Source organism: Pseudophryne corroboree, chromosome 8 (genome assembly GCF_028390025.1).
Source record: "Pseudophryne corroboree isolate aPseCor3 chromosome 8, aPseCor3.hap2, whole genome shotgun sequence".
NCBI lineage: Eukaryota > Metazoa > Chordata > Amphibia > Anura > Myobatrachidae > Pseudophryne > Pseudophryne corroboree.
The window spans coordinates 364,686,195-364,709,272 of record NC_086451.1 but is presented as its reverse complement, the minus strand read 5'-3'; the positions used below and the strand labels follow the sequence as shown (position 1 = coordinate 364,709,272).

Genomic DNA, 23,078 nt, shown 5'->3' with positions numbered 1-23,078 from the left:
TACTGGGGGCAAGCTACGGGGGCTAACCACTGGAGGCAAACTACTAGGAGCAAACTACAAGGGGCAAGCTACTGGGGACAAACTACAAGGGGGAAAGATACTGGGGGCAAACTACAAGGGGGCTAACTACTGGGGGCAAACTGCAAGGGGGCAAGCTACTGGGGGCAAACTACTGGGATGCATTACTACTGGGGGCATAACTACAGGGGGCATTACTACTGGGGGAAAACTACTGGGGGCATTACTCTTTGGGGCTAAACTACAGGGGGGCTAAACTACAAGGGGACAAACTACAGGGGGCATTGCTACTGGGGGTTAAACTACAATTGGGCTAAACTACTGGGGGGCATTACTACTTGGAGCAAACTACATGGGGCTAACTACTGGGGGGCAAGCTACTGAGGGCAAACTACTGGGTCAAAGTACAGGGGCTCATAACTACTGGGGGCATAACTACAGGGGCATTAATACTGGGGGCATAACTACAGGGGCTAAACTACTGGGGCATTACTACAGGGGGCTAAATGAAAGGGGGCTAAACTACAGGGGGGCTAAACTACAAGGGGGCAAACTACAAGGGGGCAAACTACAGGGGGGCATTACCACTGAGAGCATAACTGCAGGGGCTAAACTACTTGGGGCATTACTACTTGGGGGCATTACTACTTGGGGCAAACTACTGGGGGCAAACTACATGGGGCTAAACTACAGGGGCTAAACTACTGGGGGCGTTACTACTGGGGGCTAATCTACTGGGGCATAACTGCAGGGGCTAAACTACAGGGGACATTACCACTGGGGGCTAAACTACATGGGGCAAACTACATAAGACTCAACTACAGGGGCTAAACTACTGGGGGCATTACCACTGGGAGGCTAAACTAAAGTGGGGGTAAACTACTGGGGTCATAACTGCAGGGGCTTGACTACTGAGGGCTAAACTACTGGTGTCATAACTACTGGGACTTAACAACAGGGAGCTAAATGACTGGGGGCATTACTACAGGTGACATTACTACTGGGGGCAATACTACACAGGGGCATTACCATTAAGGGCATTACTAATGGGGGCACTACTAATGAAGGCATTGTAAATGGGGCACATTTATAAGGGGCATCACTCCTGGGGACATAAGGGGGACTACTACTGGGGGCATTGCATAAGGGGCACCACTACTATGGGCTCTATATAAGGGGCACTACCACTGTGGGCAATAACAGTACAATGGACATTGCATAAGGAGCACTGCTACTGTGGGCATTGTAAAAGGGGCGCTACTGCTGTGGGGCATTGTGTATTACAGGGTGCTACTACTGTGGACATTATCTATAGTAAGGGTGCTACTACTGTGGGCATTATTACTATTGTGTGACCACCCCCCTTTCTTTTTGAGACCACTCCCCTTTATTGCATGGGCACGGGGGGAGGGGGGGGGGGTTCCACCACTTTTCTAGGACCACTTTAAGCACTGACTGTGGATGTACACCATGATGCTGTGATATCAGTAACTCCTAAATATGTTCATGTTTTAACTGTTTATGTAGATTGTTGTCACATTACCATGGTGAGGCTTCCTGGATACCTTCCCCTCATCACGTGGACGTGATAGACGTCACTTCTGGATACGGAAGTTGCCGTGACCGGAAGTGCGGCGCTCGGCGCCCACGATGGTGGAGGGCAGGACCCATGGACAGATACACTGTTGGTAAAGTATAAATAAGTTGTTTGTTGCACTGTGTGGTTATCCTGATGAAGGGGGTACAACCCCGAAATGTTGATGTGTAAATAAAACACATTTGGTTTTACTTCAATCCCGGAGTACTGCTAACTTTTGGAAGCTACATTGTGGGGTGCTTTCCCCTGTAAGAGGGCACCTGGGTAATATACAAGGTATTTTGGTGAGTGACAGATTATTGCATGATTCTCATGGGATTTGGATTCTATATACAGTAAGTCCCAGTGCATCGGTGCCATCTTCACTCTGGCTGTGGAGAGTGTACTGGACGGACATGTCCTTCTCCAGTACTGTGTTGTCTGGTGTGGTGTGGGGCAGGTAATCTGTCTGCTGTGTCTGAAAAGGGTGCTCTGTTAGCTGTATATGAAAAGGTTGCTCTCTCTGCTGTATCTGAAAAAGGGGTGCTCTCTGTCTGCTGTATCTAAAAGTGGTGCTCTCTCCACCTGCTGTATCTGAAAAAGGGGTGCTCTCTCTGCCTGCTGTATTTAAAAAAGGGTTGTTCTCTCTGTCTGCTGTATCTGAAAGGGGTGATCTGTCAGTCCATCCAGGTCCTCTGCCCCAGTGTAAAGTTATAATAAAAGCTAAAAACAAAAAGCCTAAAATTATAATTATAACAACAAAATTATTTGTTTTTTTTTTGTTTGTGCTGTGCCCCAGTGTACTATACAATTTTTATTTTATTTTTATAAGTACTGTGACACTGCCGGTCAGGCCGCAGTATATTATTTGCTACTCATACACGTATAGTGCAATGCTGTCGGTGAAGGTCAACCACAGTGTGTAATAATACATATTCCTGACTCATTTGTGGGACACTGTAACCGCCAGTGTGTGATATAAAAAATGTTTCTACATATTTCTGACTCATTTGTGTGACGCTGTTGGTGAAGGTCAACCGTAGTTTGTAATTTTATATATATATATTCTTTTGTGAATTGCATTGATAGGATTAATGGTTCTGAGTCCTCTATCAAGTTTACATATGCCTTTAGTAATGAGGAAGTACATTTCTTAGATGTCAAAATTAAGTTACTTGAGGGCAAAATGTGTACAGAGGTTTTCCACAAGCCCACAGAACGTAATACTCTCCTGTTGGCTCCAAGCCATCATCCAGAGACGCTTAAGAGGGGGCTACCGCGTTCTCAGATGATGCGAGTGGCGCGGATTGCTTCAAATCCGTCCACTATTCCTGGTGAGCTTGATTCACTGATTGACAAGTTTGTCTCTCGTGGATATGACTCCAGTATTCTTAAAAGTCAAAAAGAAGAAGTGCTAAAAATGTCTCGCCAATCTCTTTTAGATCCTACTATTAAATATCTCACCAATAGGATTCCGTTCTACCACTTCCAGCCCCATTATCAGGAGAGCAACCAAGGCGTTATGGCCAATTGTCTCCTCTGACCCTGAACTCAAACATAGATCCACTCCTCTGATGTCCTTCCGTCGTGGTAGAAACATCAGGGACAGAGTTGTTAGAACAGATATTACTGGTATGGGTAAAATCAATAATCCAAATGTATGTTTTAAAGCACCTGGCTGCTACCGGTGTAGTGGCTGCACCACTTGCAGGTATATGTTACACTGTAAAACATTCAAACATCCCCACTGTAATAAACAGTATGACATTAGGTTTGTGTTAACATGTTCTACATCTCATGTGGTGTATATCGTTGTTTGCCCATGTGGCTTACAATATGTAGGCCAGACAAATCCGCAAATTTTCTGAATGCATGGCGGCACATCGATCCGCCATTAAATTGATTTTGGAAGGGAAGAGTATTGACCAACCAGTTGCAAAACACTTTAAGGAGTCAGGGCACACTTTAGACTCTCTCCGATATTTTATGATTGATCACGTCGCCCTTAGCTTGAGGGGAGGGGATAGAGCTAAATATTTACTTGTCAAAGAAGCTAGATGGATTACCAGACTCGGAACTACGTTTCCGGGTGGATTAAATGAAAAAATCAACTGGAACTCGGTAGTGTAAGGTAATAGTTATTATGTACTGAAACAGTAGTCTGTATATGACCATATGCTTTGGGGTAATTCTGGGTATGGGATATGCTATGTATCTGTGCTATTTTTACATGTTGTATTGTATTGTGTTTTTTTTCACTCTAATGCTTATACTCCTGCTGCTTTCATTTCAGCCCCTTGTTTCCTCTGTGAAGCGACTTCCGGCCTCCCTGCGGTGCTGAGACGCAAGCGGCCGCCGGGTGGAACGCATGTTGTGTCTCCCTGGCGACGGCTGACGTAGAGACCGGAAGTACATGGCGGAAGTCAGCCCGGGGACACGAGTGCGGGCTTGATCGCGGTGGGCTGTGGCTAACATGGTGTTACAGGTATTTAGGGGGGTAAGTGTTTGTCTGTTACTTGGCTGATATTATGTTGTCCTGACGATGGAGTGTGTTACTCCGAAACAATTGTTGACTTTGAAACATAAAATTCAACTTTCATCATTGCTGTCTCCGAGTGCCGTGCTCTATTGGATTCTTTATTAATTTGACCCTGGCACCTGAGCACGCTGTGTAGACTTCAGGAGTGCCGGCTGCTGCTGTATTCATATATATATATATATATATATATATATATATTTCTGACTCATTTGTGCAACACTGTAACTAACGGCGTGTGATATAAAAAATACTTCTACATATACTTCTGACTCATTTGTGTGACACTTTAACTGCTAGTGTGATATAAAAAAATAATACATATTTTTTACTCATTTGTGCGACACTGTAACCGTCGTGAGTGATATAAAAAATGATATGTGTGTCTGTATGTATATATATATATATATATATATATATATATATATATATACACTGCTCAAAAAAATAAAGGGAACACTAAAATAACACATCCCAGATCTGAATGAATGAAATATTCTTATTAAATACTTTGTTCTTTACATAGTTGAATGTGCTGACAACAAAATCAGACAAAAATTATCAATGTAAATCAAATTTATTAACCCATGGAGGTCTGGATTTGGAGTCACACTCAAAATTAAAGTGGAAAAACACACTACAGGCTGATCCAACTTTGATGTAATGTCCTTAAAACAAGTCAAAATGAGGCTTAGTAGTGTGTGTGGCCTCCACGTGCCTGTATGACCTCCCTACAATGCCTGGGCATGCTCCTGATGAGGTGGCGAATAGTCTTCTGAGGGATCTGCTCCCAAACCTGGACTAAAGCATCCGCCAACTCCTGGACAGTCTGTGGTGCAATGTGGCGTTGGTGGATGGAGCGAGACATGATGTCCCAGATGTGCTCAATTGGATTCAGGTCTGGGGAACGGGCGGGCCAGTCCATAGCATCAATGCCTTCGTCTTGCAGGAACTGCTGACACACTCCAGCCACATGAGGTCTAGCATTGTCTTGCTTTAGGAGGAACCCAGGGCCAACCGCACCAGCATATGGTCTCACAAGGGGTCTGAGGATCTCATCTCGGTACCTAATGGTAGTCAGGTTACCTCTGGCGAGCACATGAAGGGCTGTGCGGCCCCCCAAAGAAATGCCACCCCACAGCATTACTGACCCACTGCCAAACCGGTCATGCTGGAGGATGTTGCAGGCAGCAGAACATTCTCCTTGGTGTCTCCAGACTCTGTCACGTCTGTCACATGTGCTCTGTGAGAACCTGCTTTCATCTGTGAAGAGCACAGGGCGCCAGTGGCGAATTTGACAATCTTGGTGTTCTCTGGCAAATGCCAAACGTCCTGCACGGTGTTGGGCTGTAAGCACAACCCCCACCTGTGGACGTCGGGCCCTCATACCACCCTCATGGAGTCTGTTTCCGATCGTTTGAGTAGACACATGCACATTTGTGGCTTGCTGGAGGTCATTTTGCAGGGCTCTGGCAGTGCTGCTCCTGTTCCTCATTGCACAAAGGCGGAGGTAGCGGTCCTGCTGCTGGGTCGTTGCCCTCCTACGGCCTCCTCCATGTCTCCTGATGTACTGGCCTGTCTCCTGGTAGCCCCTCCATGCTCTGGACACTATGCTGACAGACACAGCAAACCTTCTTGCCACAGCTCGCATTGATGTGCCATCCTGGATGAGCTGCACTACCTGAGCCACTTGTGTGGGTTGTAGACTCCGTCTCATGCTACCACTAGAGTGAAAGCGCCACCAGCTTTCAAAAGTGACCAAAACATCAGCCAGAAAGCATAGGAGCTGAGAAGTGGTCTGTGGTCACCACCTGCAGAACAACTCCTTTATTGGGGGTGTCTTGCTATATGCCTATAATTTCCACCTGTTGTCTATTGCATTTGCACAACATCATGTGAAATTAATTGTCAATCAGTGTTGCTTCCTAAGTGGACAGTTTGATTTCACAGAAGTGTGATTGACTTGGAGTTACACTGTGTTGTTTAAGTGTTCCCTTTATTTTTTTGAGCAGTGTATATATAAATAAATATATATATATATATATATATATATATATATATATATATATTGTAGATAAAGTCCGCGCAAATACAAGAAAAAGTCCCAGGTGTTAAAATCTCCACATGCAGTGCAAGCTCATCCACTCCAGCCTGGAGGTAGAATTTCTGAAAATGTGCAAATAGGAGAGCGCAGTCGTGAATGAATAATAAAAACACTTTTACTAATGAAAATATCCACATACATGTAAGCTAAAAGAGGCACACTTAGCCAGCTCCACCAACACGTCCAAACAGGGTCTCGTTATCAACGAACACTGGTGTCCATAGAAGGGAAGCCTGCCGTCTGTCTGGTCACAGCACGGAATCAGCAAACAGCCGTCTACGAAGGTGAGTCACGCCCAACTAGTTTCGTCATCAAAGGACTTCTTCAGGGGATGTAATTGCAGTCCATAGGTCAGACTATTTAAAGACCTAGCTTACTTCTCATTGGCCTGGCATAACTATGCAACATTTTAACCAGTTGTTGACACAATATACTGTATCCATTTCAACTAATTATCAATATGCTAAAAAAAACATTTACAATAAAATTTCACAAAGAATATATCTAATACAGCATCAGTCTTTCTAAAAGAATTTTTAATACATCAATAAAAAATCGATAGGTTGTATAACGGACCACAACCGGTCCTTAACAAAGATTATCTATTTCACATGCCCAAATGTACATTAATTTAAAAAATTAACCCAAAAGGGCTAGATTCATATAATTGGAACCATATACATAAATTTTAACTAGATCACACAGAGCGCAAGCAACCACTCTATGTTATACATAACCTAAAAAGAGAGAGAGACAATTAGTATTTACAAGCATCCGTCCAGTATTGCCCGCTGCTTCTTGAATTTGATGACTCACTCAAATTAATTTTATATTTTAAAACAACAGGGGACAATAACTATTAGTTACCATAATGGTAAAATAGAAATATATATTAGAAAGAGAAGAGAACCATTATACAAGTGTATGACACAGATCCGGAACTTCAGCAAACCTGAACTGGAATATTAGAGGGAGGCAATACCACAACTGCCATAACCGCAGCAAAGCACACCGCTGACGAATCCATGTCGGGTAATTAAACCAGCTACGGCACGGACCCACAATGCACAAAACATACAGCTAATTATGCAGAAAAGGCGTGAAACCACAACCCTCATTCAATCCGTCAGGCGTCAAAGTCCCCAGTGTATATATCCAAAAAGTTTCACGCTGCGACAATAATTTCAAAATATCCCCGCCCCTTTTTTCAATATTAACCTGCTCAATCGCTTTGAAAGAAAGGTTTTCTACCCTACAATCACAGCATTTCAAAAAATGCAGAGGAACACTGTGATTGAGTACTTTATTAGTAATATTGTTGGTATGCGCTAAGATCCTAATTTTCAACTGCCGCTTTGTCTTCCCAACATACCTTTTTCCACATGTACATTCTAATACATAAATGACATGTGTACTCAAACAATTAAGTTTGCCTTTTATGATCCAAGACTTAGATTTATCATAACTGTACACTTGTTTATTATCCTTATTAGCCAGTTTACAGATTTTACATTTATTACAAGGAAATATGTATATATGTATACGGTGATAGGTCGGCACTCACGTTACTGTCCCTTTAAACTGCTCGGGTGCCCTCCTTGAGTCAATCTGACTCCATCACAAAAACACACTGGAAGGCGGCACTCACAAGACTTGAAATAGACGAATGATGAGACGGACAGCGTCAATAGTTCAACGTTTCAGTCTTAATGGACTTTTTTCAAGAACAAATGCAAAAAGTGTACAATCTTACCTTAAATAGTGAACTCCGTCCAGGCCGCCTAGCCCACCTTCTGGTCGCATCAAGTCCCCGTCCGATGATGTCACAGTGCCGGCCGCTTTGCTTGCCGCAGCCTTCAGTCAGGTCACCTGAACTCCTCCCTCACTGTGACCGCATCCGGCGCTGGCTGTGTGGAACGCAGCACGTGACCAACCATCAGGAAGTGTAGAGGAAGCCAGGTGGTTACTATGGTGACCTGTAAATGGAAAAAAATAACAACACAATCTAAAACGCTTATAAAGCCACCACAAATACATCAAGTGCAATTAAAATATACTTATTAACTAAATATGAATAAATATAAAACAATAAATAATGCAAAAAACACAGTGTTGTGTAAAATGTCTACTCAACCGAGCAATGTAATAGTGATACTCTGTGATTTAAAAGGTCATGTGAACATTCACAGACCAGATGCTACTTTCTATTTGAATTTAAATAGATGATAACTATAACTGGAAATTCTTAATAATAATGTAACGTTAATCATCTGTGTAACAAATATCCATCCAATGAAAAAAAGATATTTCACTGCCAAATAAGAACTGCCACAGCACTACAACACTGGTCCAATTCTTAGACTCACCGGTGTAATCTATACCCCCACAATCCCTTTCTCCAAGGAGTGAATATACCTTAACAATTCTTAAGATCATGATAATCCTAAACTATGCAGTTGACAATAGTATCTGATGAATTGTTCTAACAAAAAACTACTATCGATAAATGATAGTGAGTAACTATGCATAACCTGCCGAAAAACTCAGTGAATAACTCCATTTAAAAAAAAAAAGGAATTTTTCTAAAGGGATTTAGTGAGAGACTGGTCAAAAAAGGGTCCCGTATCTAAAGGAAACAAGAAAAAGACAGTGTCTCATTCAGCCCATATGGTGAAACCGAATTCATCCTATGAATCCACTTTGCCTCCAACTGGAGTAATTTTTTTGTCACGGTCCCCGCCACGGATGGATGCAGGTACATGATCGATCAATTTGTAAACTAAGGACGATAATGGATGCTTCTTTTCTTTAAAATGTCTGGCCACCGGTTGATCTATAGATTTTCCTTCCAACGCCATCCGTATGGCCGATCGATGTCGGGTCATCCTTTCCCGAAGGGTGCAGGACATCTTACCAATGTACACTAGACTGCAGGGACACCGTATCAAGTACACTACATATCTGGTGGTACATGTAAGCACATGGCATATAGCAATCTTTCTCCCTGAGTTTGGGTGTAATACGTAATGACCGGTCTCTAAATATCTGCATGTTGTGCAGCCAATGCACCTATAACTTCCAGCTTTTTTTGTAAGGAAATGTGAAGTATTGCCTGCAGTGGGAGTCACCACGTTGTTATGGACCAGCCAATCTTTCAGATTTTTATTTCTTCTGTAACCCATCATCAGTTTGAAACCTTTAAGCGACGTCAAAGACTGATCAGTATTGATAATGGGCCAGTATTTCTTCGCCACGGAGTTGATTGTCTTGGACTCAGTATTATAATTATTGACAAAGATAGTCACCTTGATAGCATTCTTACACTTTTGCTTTGTCTGCTGTTCCCTGCCAAGTTGCATAACTTTGGTTTTGGCACGGACTAATTCCTTTTTCGAATAGCCCCGAGTCCAAAAATTTTTAATCATCTTATCAATCTCCAATGATGCCAGCCCTTCATCCAATGTTATTCTGCGTATATGCAAAAACTGGGAATAAGGTAACCCTGTTTTCAGGGCCACGGGATGATGACTCTGAGCGTGCAGAACATTGTGCACATCCGTGGGCTTGATATATACAGATGTGCTGAGTTCAGCTCCATTCCAGTGTATTTTTACATCCAAATAATGTATTTGTTGATGGTGGCAATCATAAGTAAATTTGATGTATGGATGTGCCTCATTGAGGTCTGCCATCATTTGCCTGAAGCTACACTCCGAGCCTGTCTATATAAGGAAGAGATCGTCAATGTATCTCGTGTAAAAAAAAGGAATGCTGTTGAAAAGAATTATGTTAAAAAAACAATGATTTTTCGATTTGGAACATGTAAACGTTTGCATAGGAGGGTGCCACATGGCTTCCCATGGCACACCCCCTGAGTTGAACAAAAAACTCGTTGTTAAACAAAAAATAATTACCGGTAAGTGTCTTCTCTAATAAATCAACAAAAAAATGTATTGGTGGTCCGGCGTAATCTGATTTCTGTAATAAGAACTCTTTCAGACATCTCAAACCCTCCTGATGTGGTATGCTTGTGTACAAAGCAACAACATCTATTGTACAAAGCAATATATTCTCTGGAAGTTTCTCCAAACTGTACAACTTGTCCAAGAATGTGTTGGTGTCTTTAAGATAGGTATTTTCAATCTGGACCAAAGGTTGGAGAAAATGGTCTAAATATTTAGATACATTGCTGTATAGTGAATTTCTGGCAGAAATTATAGGGCGGCCCGGTGGAGCCTGCAAGGATTTATGGATTTTCGGCAAACTGTAAATCAAAGGTACCTCAGGGAATTGAATGGTTAAAGCATCACGTGTCTTCTCAGCTATGCACCCATCAGTGGCGGCAGATGTTAACATTTGTAATAACTCATCTTTAAAGACATTAGTAGGGTCACCTGGTAGTTTCCTGTAAACATCAGTCATATTGAGTTGCCTGTACATTTCTTGAAGATAGGCGTCTGTGTCCTGTATGACCAGTGCTCCCCCTTTGTCTGCTGCCCTAAAGACCACTGAGTCATCTTTACTCAATGTCTGTAGCGCTTGGAATTCTTCTATAGACAGGTTGTAGTGTGTTCTGCCTAAGTTCTATTTTTGGGCCTGCATAACTTCTTGGTCAATAAGACGTATATAACTTTTTATGGAGGGATTGAAAGATTGAGGCTCAAAATTTGAGCTTTTCTTAATGGGCACCAGGGGAAATCTGTGGGTGTCATCGACTTGAGGAAAAAACTCTTTTAATTTAAGAATCCGATTGAACTTCCAGAGTTCTTTTTTCCACTCAAAGGAGTCGACATTTGCTGTGGGTATAAACGTAAGTCCTTTATTCAATACTTTGGCTTCTATAGGGGAAATGATACGCCTGGATAAATTCACCACTAGGTTTTCTTCCTGATTGCATTTCATCCTTTTGCATTGGCCCCCACGTCACATGCGCGCCCTACGTTTTTTGTGGCACGAGTGGTAACCCCTAAAGGGGTTTTTTTTGCGGAAGATTTACGGGAATTGTCGACATCACTGTTGGAAGTGCTGTTGTCACCCGACTGGTCACTGTCAAATCTATTGGGGCATCTTCTATGTGGATGTTTGAATCGTCCTTCCCCTTGTGCAGGTCTCCCCGTGATCCAGGAATAAACTCTCTGCTCCTGGTAATCAGCATTGACTTTAGAGAGTTTTTCTTTCTTGAACTTAATGAGCTCTTTCTTGTATTCATCTATCTGGGTTTGTAATTTGTCCATCCACTTACACAAGGGATCATCCAGCAGGGTTTGTTTATGTGCTAATTCAAATATACGGATCTTATCCTGAATACTGAGCATCTCCCTTGCTGATTCTTCGATAACCAGGAGAATGAGATCTAATGCGCACTTATTAAGCACCGCCACCCAACGTTTACAAAACTCAACATTGTTGCGTCCAATGGTGGGCACATTTTTGACCCTGAACCCCCGGGGTATTTTTTTCTCTTTATGATAATCAGTCAAGGTGACACCGTGTAAGTAATAATCGACTTCCTTCTTTTTCAATCGACTCAAGATGGAATACAATTCCCCTGCTGACTCTGCTCCAGCCGTTTGTATCAGGGAATTCTTAAATACAGGGCCTCTGCCTCCGAATCACTAAAGAACAACACGTCTCCCACTGTGAGCTGTAAATTCATGAAGCCACTTCCATCCTCAGTTCCCCCTGCTGCCATGGTGAGTATGTGGTGAATAAATAATGAACACCCAATGCTCCGTTATCCTACGACTCAAATGTCCACTTGAATGCTATTTGCATGAGAAAGTGCACTGCTCGGTTCTGTAGAAAATGTCACTGATAGGCATACATTCAATTGGTGTTGGGTGCCTTACCCCAAGGAAACCTGAGTGTCCTTGAATATATACGGTGATAGGTCGGCACTCACGTTACTCAAGTTTCCCTTTAAACTGCTCGGGTGCCCTCCTTGAGTCAATCTGACTCCATCACAAAAACACACTGGAAGGCGGCACTCACAAGACTTGAAATAGACGAATGATGAGACGGACAGCGTCAATAGTTATACATATACTTTTTTATTTATTTTCTAAATCGAAATATTTTGTGCTGTGTCATCCCAGTATACAGCCAAGGACTGCAGCTGCTCCGTCCATCTAGGGGTGTTCTGTCAGTCCACCCAAAGTAAAATACATATATTTTTTTATATTTTGTGTTGTATTCTCCCAGTATGCATCCAGGCATGCTCCATCCATGTCAAGGCGTCATGTCCATAGCTCATATTCTTATGTTATAACTTATTGTCCTATTTTCATAATTCTTAAAATAACCACATTGTGATTAATTCAAATTAATATTATTAATAATAATTATAAATTAACTACATTTAAATTAAATTAATATAACTAAACTCTCCACAATTGTATAGTGAACCTTCTGCATATCAAATATATATATATATTTGAGGAATACAGGAACGCAAATGTACGGCACTCACAACTGTTTGGCAAGAACAACAAGAAACACGTTTTGCTTTACAACGTTTCAAACTCTATTCAGAAAAACTAAAATAGAGTTTGAAACGTTGTAAAGCAAAACGTGTTTCTTGTTGTTCTTGCCAAACGGTTGTGAGTGCCGTACATTTGCGTTCCTGTATTCTCCCTTTCTGTAAGGGCACCAAACCAAGCTACTTGTTCCTCGTGGAGTGCCGGGCCTGCTGCATTGTATATTTGAGGAACAGAATAACTTGATCCTAATTTTAAAATAATTTTAACAGATGATTACAGCATTAAAAAATATATATTGTTAACTGCCATGTGTTTGCTGCCAACTGCTGTTGCTTAGCTTAGTTATCCAGCTACCTTGGTGCAACCTTTTGGCCTAAACTGGATAAAAATTATATTGTGAGCTGTGAGGTGTTCAGAATACAAAGAGGATTGGTGTGATTCTGCACTGCTATACAATTAGAATAAGTGTATTATTACCAACTATTATTAATAATTCATATGCTGAGGAGATAGCAGTTTATCATAGTGTTGGCGGTGTTCCCCTGAGGAAAAAAACTATAATGATATAGGGGGTAACTCCTGCAAGAGAGCAGGAAGACAGAAAGTTTACCTCTGTGTGGGGACACTCTTTTGTATAGATATTTTTTTTAAAAACATAACTTTTAATTCATTGGTTTAAAAAGACCATATTGTGTGGAAAACATAAAAAAGGAACTGCTCTGTACTCTTAATTTAAAAAGAGAATTAAATTGGAAAAAATGGTAGAGAAAATATGTAGGTTATAGATTACCTGTACATTTTGTTGTATCTTTATTATTTCATAACCATATAATTAGTGTATATAATACAACAATATTTCTCTGGTGTTTTGTTTCCAGGGAGGGTGAAAATATTCTTATATATTAAACAGTGATTTTAAATACATTTAGAGTTGTTAGTATCTCTTATCACTGTTATGGGCACAGTCTAAGTTTATTTTAGGATAGCCTCTTTCAACATAGACAATTTGTCAGTATAGCCAGTATAAATAATTTAACAGAGAGATATATTCACTACCAGGGATACAGACTACTGATGCATATGAAAAAAAACAGTATGATGGCTTTCAGACATGAGCCTGTAATATAACAGTTAATTATTTAGAAAAAAAAAACAGTTTAGTGTGTAACAATTGTATTTGATGATATAAGGAGATTAGATGTCAGTGCCATAGATTCAGTGACTTCTATTGCCTTCCCATGTGTGTGTATGGGTGAGTGAATGGGAGGTGAGAGTCAGCTGGCCGACACTGACAGGAAGGAAGAAGTGGCGTGTCTGCTTTCGGGGGCCGCTGGTATCTGTCACATTGATAACCGTTGGTCAGTGCAATGTGGCCATCCCTGCCGCACCCCGATGAGAGGACGCCTGAAATACCTGTGTGTGTGTGTTGTCCGCTGTAATCCCGTCTAGCTAGCATCTCTCTCTGAGTGCCCCGTCCAGCCCCATGTGCGCTGCACGGGTTCCCGGATATGACATAATTGACGTCAGCCTCGAACGTACGTTTCACCCTTGTGGGCTTGGTCACCGTTGAGCCTGTCTGGAATTCCCTCTGCTGGCTCTTTTGTGTTACTATGCTTCAATGAGTGAATGCTATTAAGTGATTCACATTTAATCTAGCCACTGAGATACCTCCGTTTTCTCTTGGAATTCCCTGCTACTCAATCTATTTAACGCTGCACAGCTGAGTCAATACTATGATTTAACCATTGTTAAATTCATAGTTTCACAATTTAAAGATATTAATTAAGATGAATGCCAGGAATTAGGTTAGTTCTTAGTACTTAAGTTACAGTAATGGATATAAAAGCCACACATATTTTATTGGTGTCATTCTGCACCATGCGTTCTTTAATTCAGTAAAAATAGTATGTATTCATGGATAGAGAATATTAGTTGTTAATAAGGATTATTTTATCCATTTGTATTGTTACTATGGTTATCTTACATCAACCAAAGTTCTTTGTATTCTCCCTATATAAAATGAAATCAAACATAGCTACAGCCACTGGTAAATTATATTCAACGTCTATCATTTATTCAAGGATGTTTTTCTAAACTAGACATGTATGGTGGGCATGATTACTCCTATTGTAAGGAGGAAAAGTAATCTATACATGTGCAAGTTTTGCGTATTTCATATATATATATAAAAAGGAAAGAAAGAGGATAGATATCTATAATTCTAATAGATTGCAGGACATTTATTTTCCTTTTTAGATAATCTGAAAAAGGATTTCTCTAAATCTAGTGGTGAAGAGCTCAAGTTGGCAGAAAAGCACTGTAATTAATATTTTTATTTAGTCCCTTTGGGGACAGTGATCCCAGTCTACAAAATCCTTTTTTTATAAGCTCTTTGTTCAGGTCGCCTCCTCTCAGACCCAAATGGACTTTCTTGGGACCAAATATTTTTAGATCTTCATAGGAGTTTTGGTGCTTTCAAGAAAATGTCGTGCTACTGTGGTAAGTAGTTTGAATTTCTTAATATCCGATTCCAAATTCCTGATTGTGTCAATATGCTCTAAGGTGCATTGTTTCAACATCCGGGATGTCATACCAACATAATATATGTTGCAGGGGCAGGTAATGCAACATACAACATTTTTTGTCCTGCAATCGAAGAATTAGTTTATTGTATCTTCTGTTCCATATTTGGAGGTTTTTTCTAAAATGTGTTTACAGGTCTTGCAGGTGCCACATGGGAAGCTGCCATTGATCACAGGTTTTTTGGAGGGGTCTTCCTTCATACTGGCTTTTGACCAGTCTGTCTTTAAGATTCGGGGACCATCTCCAATTCATTGAGACCTGCTCTTTAAGTGCTTCTTCTAGGTCCAGGTCTGTGAGAAGAATAGGCCAGAATTTGTGGATGATATTTTTTATCTCTTGCCACTCTGCACAGAAATTTCCAATAAATCTTATTTCTGTGTTGGTTGTCTAGTCCTTTCTATCTTTGAATATCAGAGATTCCCTTCTGATCTGTTTGGTTTCTCTGCTGGCCTTCTTTATTAGTCTGTTGCTATAATCTCTATCTAGGAGTCTTGACGCCAATTACTTGCTCTTTTCTTGGAAAATGTGATCATCTGAGCAATTCCTCCTTAGCCTCAGGATTTCCCCTTTGGGGATATTCCTTACTGTAGGAGGAAAGTGAGAGCTGGATTGGTGGAGAAGATTATTTGTAGATGTAGGCTTAGATATTTGTAGATGTGGCGATGGTATTGTCCTTGTCCCTATATATGAAAAGGTCCAGGAAGGAGATTTTGTCTTTACTTATTTCATAAGTGAATTTTAAATTCAGATCATTACCATGTAGATCCTCAACAAATCACTCAAAGGATTCTACATCTCCGTCCCAGATTATAAGGACATCATCAATACCATATATCTCAGCCACATTGATACATTCTGTGTGTGGTGGTTGTTGGCATCTTGGAATACGTACTCCCTTTCCCACCAACCAAGAAAGAGATTAGCATACGTGGGAGCGCAGGATGCTCCCATCGCTGCCCCCCTGGTCTGTATATAGACTTTATTGTCAAATGTAAAGTAATTATGATACAAAACGAAGTGGAGGAGATCCAAGAGGAATGTATGAAAATCACTCATCCCTTCCATATCAAGGAAAAATGTAATGGCCTCAAGCCCATTTTGGTGGTCAATAGATGTGTATAAAGATTCCACATCCATACTAATTAGTAACTGCGTTCCTTCCAACTTGATGTCACTCAGTTTTCTAGAACGTCTGTTCTGTCCTGGATGTAAGAAGGGAGGGTAACCAAATGGATGTAAACAAAGGTGCTTGCTTGTTCCAGGAGACCACCAATTCCCAAAACAATTGGTCTTCCCGGGGGTTCAGCTAAATTTTTGTGTTTTTGGTAAAAGGTAGAATATTGGAACTTTAGGTCTCGGCACCTCGACTACCACAATCCTCTAAATTGCAACTTTTCTGCTTTTACCTGACCTGCTAAATCCCTCTCATCTTACTATGGCAAGTTTTGGTCTGAGACAGGAACTAAGCAGTGAAAGGAAAACTGAAGACTTTGATAACATCTTTCCGGATGTATCACTGTCTGCAACTTCATCCACAATTTGGGATGATGATATGTGCAAATTGAAGAACCTGTTGCAGAGAAAGACAAGGGTTAATTGGGATTTAATTAGCTTGGAGACTTATACCAAAGAGAAAATTGTACCAAGGGGTCTTAGACCAAAGGTATTCCCAACTTATGTACTAGCCACTGACAATTTAAGAACAGAGTGGGAAACATGTTTATTGAAGTGCTCTCATGAATTAATCCAGATATTAATCAAGCATAATAATCTGATATTAGAGGAGGTAGGCAGGGATATTGATAATATTGGGAAGAAATTAGAGACTTTTGAAAAAGAAACACTGTTCCAGACTAAATTTGAACAACATAAGAAGGACCTTCAGGAGTATTGAAATATAATAATTGAAAGGAAAAAAATCTAAATTCAGCAAAGATAAACAGGTTTTTTCCTCAGGAAGAATTTTCAAGTGGATCATTTTTCCTCATCAGAGATCGATTCATCAGGAGATTGATTCATAGGCTGGACTTCATCAGGAGGTCAGGTGGTGTATTCACAGCTTGTATTCCAGCCTGTGAATACAAGCTTAAGTGACAAAACGCATTGAGGGTTACTGCACTGTACCAGCGCCTTTCCAGTTTTACCTAAATGTAAGCTAATTTGTACCTTTTTTATTATTATTTTTGCACTAAATAAACTCCAGTGTTTTTTAAAAATTACTACACTATGGAGTGAATTCTTTTTTCCACATGGAAATCACAGAATGAATTGTCTGAAAATCTGGTGAGCCTAAAGGGGACCTGACTGACATACTGAGAGGACCCACTGGCTAAAGGGGGTACTCACGGAGAGATCCATGCTTAAAATCTAAGCAATCTGACTAGATTGCTTAGATTTTAAGCACAGATCACTCGTGTGTACCCCCTCAGCGATAGCGATGCGTGGCCCCGCACATCGCTATCGCCGGGGCTAGATTGGACTGCATGTAGGCCAATCTAGCACATCGCTCATTTCACCCGCTGGGTGAAATGAGCGGCCCCCCTTCCTCCCCCGCATCGCTCAGCACACATCGCGCTGTGCTGAGTGGTGGGAGAGATGTGTGCTGAGCGGTTCACTCAGCACACATCTCTCCCGTCTATATGGGCCTTAAGTCTGCTGCTGATAAACATCCCGATTGATGACCCCCAGATAAAAATTTATTTACGAGCACTTATTTGAGCACTATTTGGTACGCACAACACCACCCCCTTCCCTGTATATGTATAGAACGTACTACACTATAGAGCGCCTTTCTCACCCCCCCCCCTTTTCTAATATATATAGCAATGTTCAATTCTAATTTGGACTACTGTATGTTGGCTGCATTGGCTGAGCCACTCCCCCATAATGCTACAATGCTGCCCCCCCCCGCCCCCCCCAATGGCCCGTGCTGTAAATCACAATGTGATTGCATACACATGTGTTGTGTGGCTGCAGTGCATGCACATTATACCAAAAATTGCTTGCGAGTTTTGGTACACTGCGATCCGTACTGAATAATCTCCATATTTGGGACTTTTATCTATCTATCTATCTATCTATCTATCTATCTATCTATCTATCTATCTAGACATTTTTATGTGCAAGTTTAATACTGTAATTTTATAATTTTTATGCGCATTCTATGGTTGTTTAAATTCCATCACATATAGAGTTTTTGATATTTAAAATGGTACCAACAGACATAGTTCTCTGGAGTATACAGTATACTAAACTTAGCATTGCCTTTTTGTGTTTTCTGTTGTCTTAAGATTCCACACATACTGAATATAAATTACCTACCATTTAACTTTCCTGTTCTGCAGAGTTTGTATGCAGTGGTAGGAAGTATCTTACTGTCTCCTGTGTTCTCTATATGTATGGTGAGCTGGTACTAATATCGTGTGTGTGGAGCAGAACCTAGCCAATATACTGTAGAAGAGAGTATCATGGTGGATGAACAGGGATGGAACAGGAGAGAATGAGTGACCCAACCAACCCATTAAGGAAGATGTACAGATTGGTCTCCGGTACTGCCTGGGTGTGCATGACAGTCTCTCTGTCAGCCTAGGTGTCCTATACTAAGCTGAAAGAAATACATCTAAGCCTATCATGGCATGGTCAACAGTAGGATAATGCTGACATGGTTGCAATCTCTGTGTAATAAATAAGTATATACAATATTCATAGCCATTTTTAGGAAAACCTTATGCAGAATAGCACTGTTTTCAATATAACATTCCCATTTTGTAAATTTTGTTCTTGCTAACTTACTTTTTTAATGAAATACAACAGAATGCAATTTACCAACACAATTTATTAGCATGTCTTTCTTTTAAATGAGGCTGATATCAGTCATTGTGAAGTGTTCTGCATTCCTGGATTGTTGCCTTTACCCAATTAATACTCTTTCTTAAGAATCTCTTATCATGAATTTACTGTGATCATTTACATTAGGTACTATATACTGTGTTTACAATTCTTCAGCTAGATGCTAATGGAACAGACGGCTCACAATAATCATATTCACTTTGAAAAAAAAATACCTAAGTCTGCATAATGGTGCAATAATAATGTGATTTTGTTTCCAAACGATTCATTCAGAATTCATCATTATTCATTTGGAACAACAACATATGAATAATGTTAGTCATACAACGGCTGTGAGGATCAGCTGTTCAAATTATAGAACAATATGTCCTTACACCTTATCTTTGTTGCAGTTTTGTTCAGTATATTGTACTTAGAAACTCTATAGATGCTATGGCTGAGACTGTTTATATTGTATGTGGATAGATTTCATATTTTATTCTTTTCTGCAACAAAAAAATTTCGGTAAAACATATTGTCAGCTGTCCAACAATGTGCAAACTGGTAATAAGGAAAGGAACAAACAAACTGGCACTTGCTATAGTTTAATGAAGGTTGTATACTATCAGTCCACAAAGGTGAACTTATCACTAATTAGCATTTTCATGTTTATTGCATGCTGAAAGAAAATGACGACTTCTGCTGTGGTTTTAGTCCTGGTTTAGTTACTGTTAATAAACAATAATAGAAAGCGATTGTACAAAATATTACCCTATTCTCAACTTTGACAACTTTTACAAATATTTTGCACACAGAAAAGAGTTTGATGCTTCTGCAACAGCCTCTGAGGTGTAGGCTCTGGTGCCAGTTAGACGACCTGTATTTTTAAAGCAGCAATCATTTAAAAGGCAAAACTACATTGGTCTTGGCTTTTCTTAAACCATTGCCAATTTTAAAATATGGGTAGACTCTCCAGTATAGAATAAAACAGAAAACCATTTCACTAAGGGATATATGTTTTAACCCATCTTGCAGTTGTTCTTATTGCAAAAAGGAGCAAACAGAGTTAGGTATTAAAGGTGAGCGCTGTTCCTTCCCAAGGACGTGTGCAGAAAATGGTTATTCAATGTCCAATTTTTTTAAAAACATTTTTATTTTTATATCCATGATAATTTGGTGACACAATGCACATTATACATGGATTGGACATACATAAATAAAACATGAAATAGTTAGAATAGAATGAATTATTGCACAGACCCTTAAATGTAAAACAAATAACAGAACAGTCTATGTGCAAATCATAAATGGTGGAACTTCTGGCTCATACCGTAGGAGGCATGTGGTGTGTGCCTTCGATGTAAATGGGGTTCCAGCTGGCAGCCCAGCAACAAAAGACAATGTTGTTCAGTCGTGACAGCTCAGGTTTAATCTGATATTTGTCCAGTTCATTATTTATTATCTTATTAAATCTTTCTACATTTACACTGCTTTATGGGAGACTAGCTGTTCTACCCATTCTTGGAATAGGAGTTTCTGATTTTCACGGTTGTAAATATAAATGAATGTTAAAAATTTGGTAAATCTATAGAGATGTAAATTTGAGATGTCTTAATATAAGTAAATATTAATCCATGGTTCTTGTGTTACCCGACGAGATTCCATAGCAAATATGGTAAAAAGTGACAGGACCATTTTTGTAGTTTATTAAATTCAACCCACTGGAGGTGCAATCCAAATTTTGACCCGACTGTCCATTTGGGCAATATCGTTAATGCTACCCAAGCCACACATCAGTAATTATGTCATTATGTCAACCCCCTGTTCATCCCCTTAGGGGAGGTTTATTAAAATTATAATTACGTAATTTTCCTATTTCCTACCTGAAGAATACCTATGTTAAGTGTCAGCTTCCTAACATATTTGGAAGTAAGAGAATTAGTGATGAGTCAGTCAGTCAGCCAGTGAGTGGGTGAGCGATATGGTAAAAAGTGACAGGACCATTTTTGTAGTTTATGAAATTCTACATGCTGGAGCTGCAATCCAAATTTTGATCCGATTGTCTGGGCGTCATCGTTCACGTAATGCAAGCCATGCTTCAGTGATGATGTCATTATGACAACCCCGTGTTTATCCCGTTAGGGGATGTTTATTAAAATTTTAATTATGAAGTATTCTTATTTCTCACCTGAATATTACATATGTTAAATTTCAGCTTACTAACATATCGTAAAGTAAGAAAATTAGTGATGAGTCAGTCAGTGAGTGAGTGAGGGCTTTCACATTAATATATATATATATATATATATATATATATATATAGATCATGTGGTAATCAATATCAATGCACAAAATCTGTATGTATATTTTATGCTCTTACCTGTTCTGTTGATTTGGTACATGGGAAAACTTCTATCCATCCTGAGAGCAAAGAGAGCAAACCTACACAAACTGGAAACACATCCTAAGATTATAATCTTAACTCAGTTTTGTCCATATAAAATACATCAAAGGGACACTGTCTATATGGGTGATGACCCAAGACTGAACAATTGACAAGCATCTTCTGGAAAATAAAGAAAATGGATCCTGGGTTGAACCTTTTGTCATGCACATGCATACTTCTTTACCTTTATGAATATCTCCATAAGTGTATGCATAGTAATTGAATAGTAATTTAGACACTATTTTATCAACACAAATCCACTGTTATGTTCTGTCAACTGGGTTTAACACTAGACATGAGGAAATTCTGTAATTTCCATAAGACACTAAAATCATGAACTATCCCAAATGTATACCTTTAATTTATGTAGGTGTTTACATTTTAACCTTTGGGAGTAGATTTACTAAAACTTCTAAAAATAAAAGGGTTGGTGTTGCACATATCAAACAATGAAACTCTGTCTATAATTTTACAGTATGCAATATAGACATAATAGCAAATAACTGGATGCTGTGGGCAACAGCAACACTTTTGGTTAAGTAAATCTTCCACTTGGTGTTTGGCAGATGTACAATTTGGTAGGTTATTTTCATGCAGCATAAGCAATTTATAAAATATGTGAGAAACAATGTAATGGTGGTAACAAGACTGTATTTACGACAAAGTAGTAGCTAATTTTATGTCTGTCGGGATTTACAGACTGCCATCTGGACTGCTACTCCCACCTAGGGGGCCAGCATCTACGTTCCCACTGTAAGGGCAAAAAGAAAACTAAAAGCAACTCCTGTAGACACCTATACAGAAGAACTTCTGATTCTAGTGCCTACTGCAGGATGCACACACAATAATTTTATGTCCAGTCCAGCTATTCCACTGAACTATTATACCTACCTGAGTGGTATATCCCCAGAGCTATACTATGTACTGATAAAGTCGATATTATGTTAAACCATAAAGCTATACCTCTAGATACACTTTTACTGTGGAGCCGCTATGGCCGTTAGACTGAATACATGTGCTACGCACTTTGTACGCTATTTGCGTACAGAGTCCCGTACATGGTACGTACTTGGCGTACACACGCCGCGCTGATTGTACAGAGTACGCTCAGCGCACGCACACATAATTGATAACCTTTAAACCTTGTTAGGGTTACAATGCAATGATATGATTACACTTTAAACCCTTAGCAGCAAAGTACTGCAACGATGTTATACTTTAAACCTTAAATAGTACTGACAGTATAAAGTACCCGCAGTGCGTACACCTTATCAATGCTTATAAACCTTATACAGTTAAATATGCTCTTAAACCCTTGCAGGAAAGTGAGGACACAACACCGATTTGTAGTTGAAACCACAGGGTTCTAAGGCCACCGTGGATTATTTCAAAGGTAAAACAGTACAAATCATACACTACAGGCTAACAAGATAAATCTAAAACAGAGTAATGGCTACAGAGAATGTACATACGTGAGAATGTTCGCAAGCGCAACCCGGACGGTCCTC

At 40.0% G+C, this 23,078-nt stretch overlaps 1 long non-coding RNA gene across 1 annotated transcript in view; it reads right to left on the bottom strand.

Moving 5' to 3' along the window:
* Positions 1 to 7,992: 7,992 nt before the first annotated feature.
* Positions 7,993 to 23,078, bottom strand: part of LOC134947807 (uncharacterized) — a 41,981-nt gene continuing 26,895 nt past the window's right edge. The window contains exons 2-3 of the long non-coding RNA XR_010182789.1: positions 21,505 to 21,575; positions 7,993 to 8,210 (exon numbers count right to left, since the gene is read on the bottom strand). This is a non-coding gene — a long non-coding RNA (uncharacterized LOC134947807). The remainder of the gene's footprint in view (positions 8,211 to 21,504; positions 21,576 to 23,078) is intronic.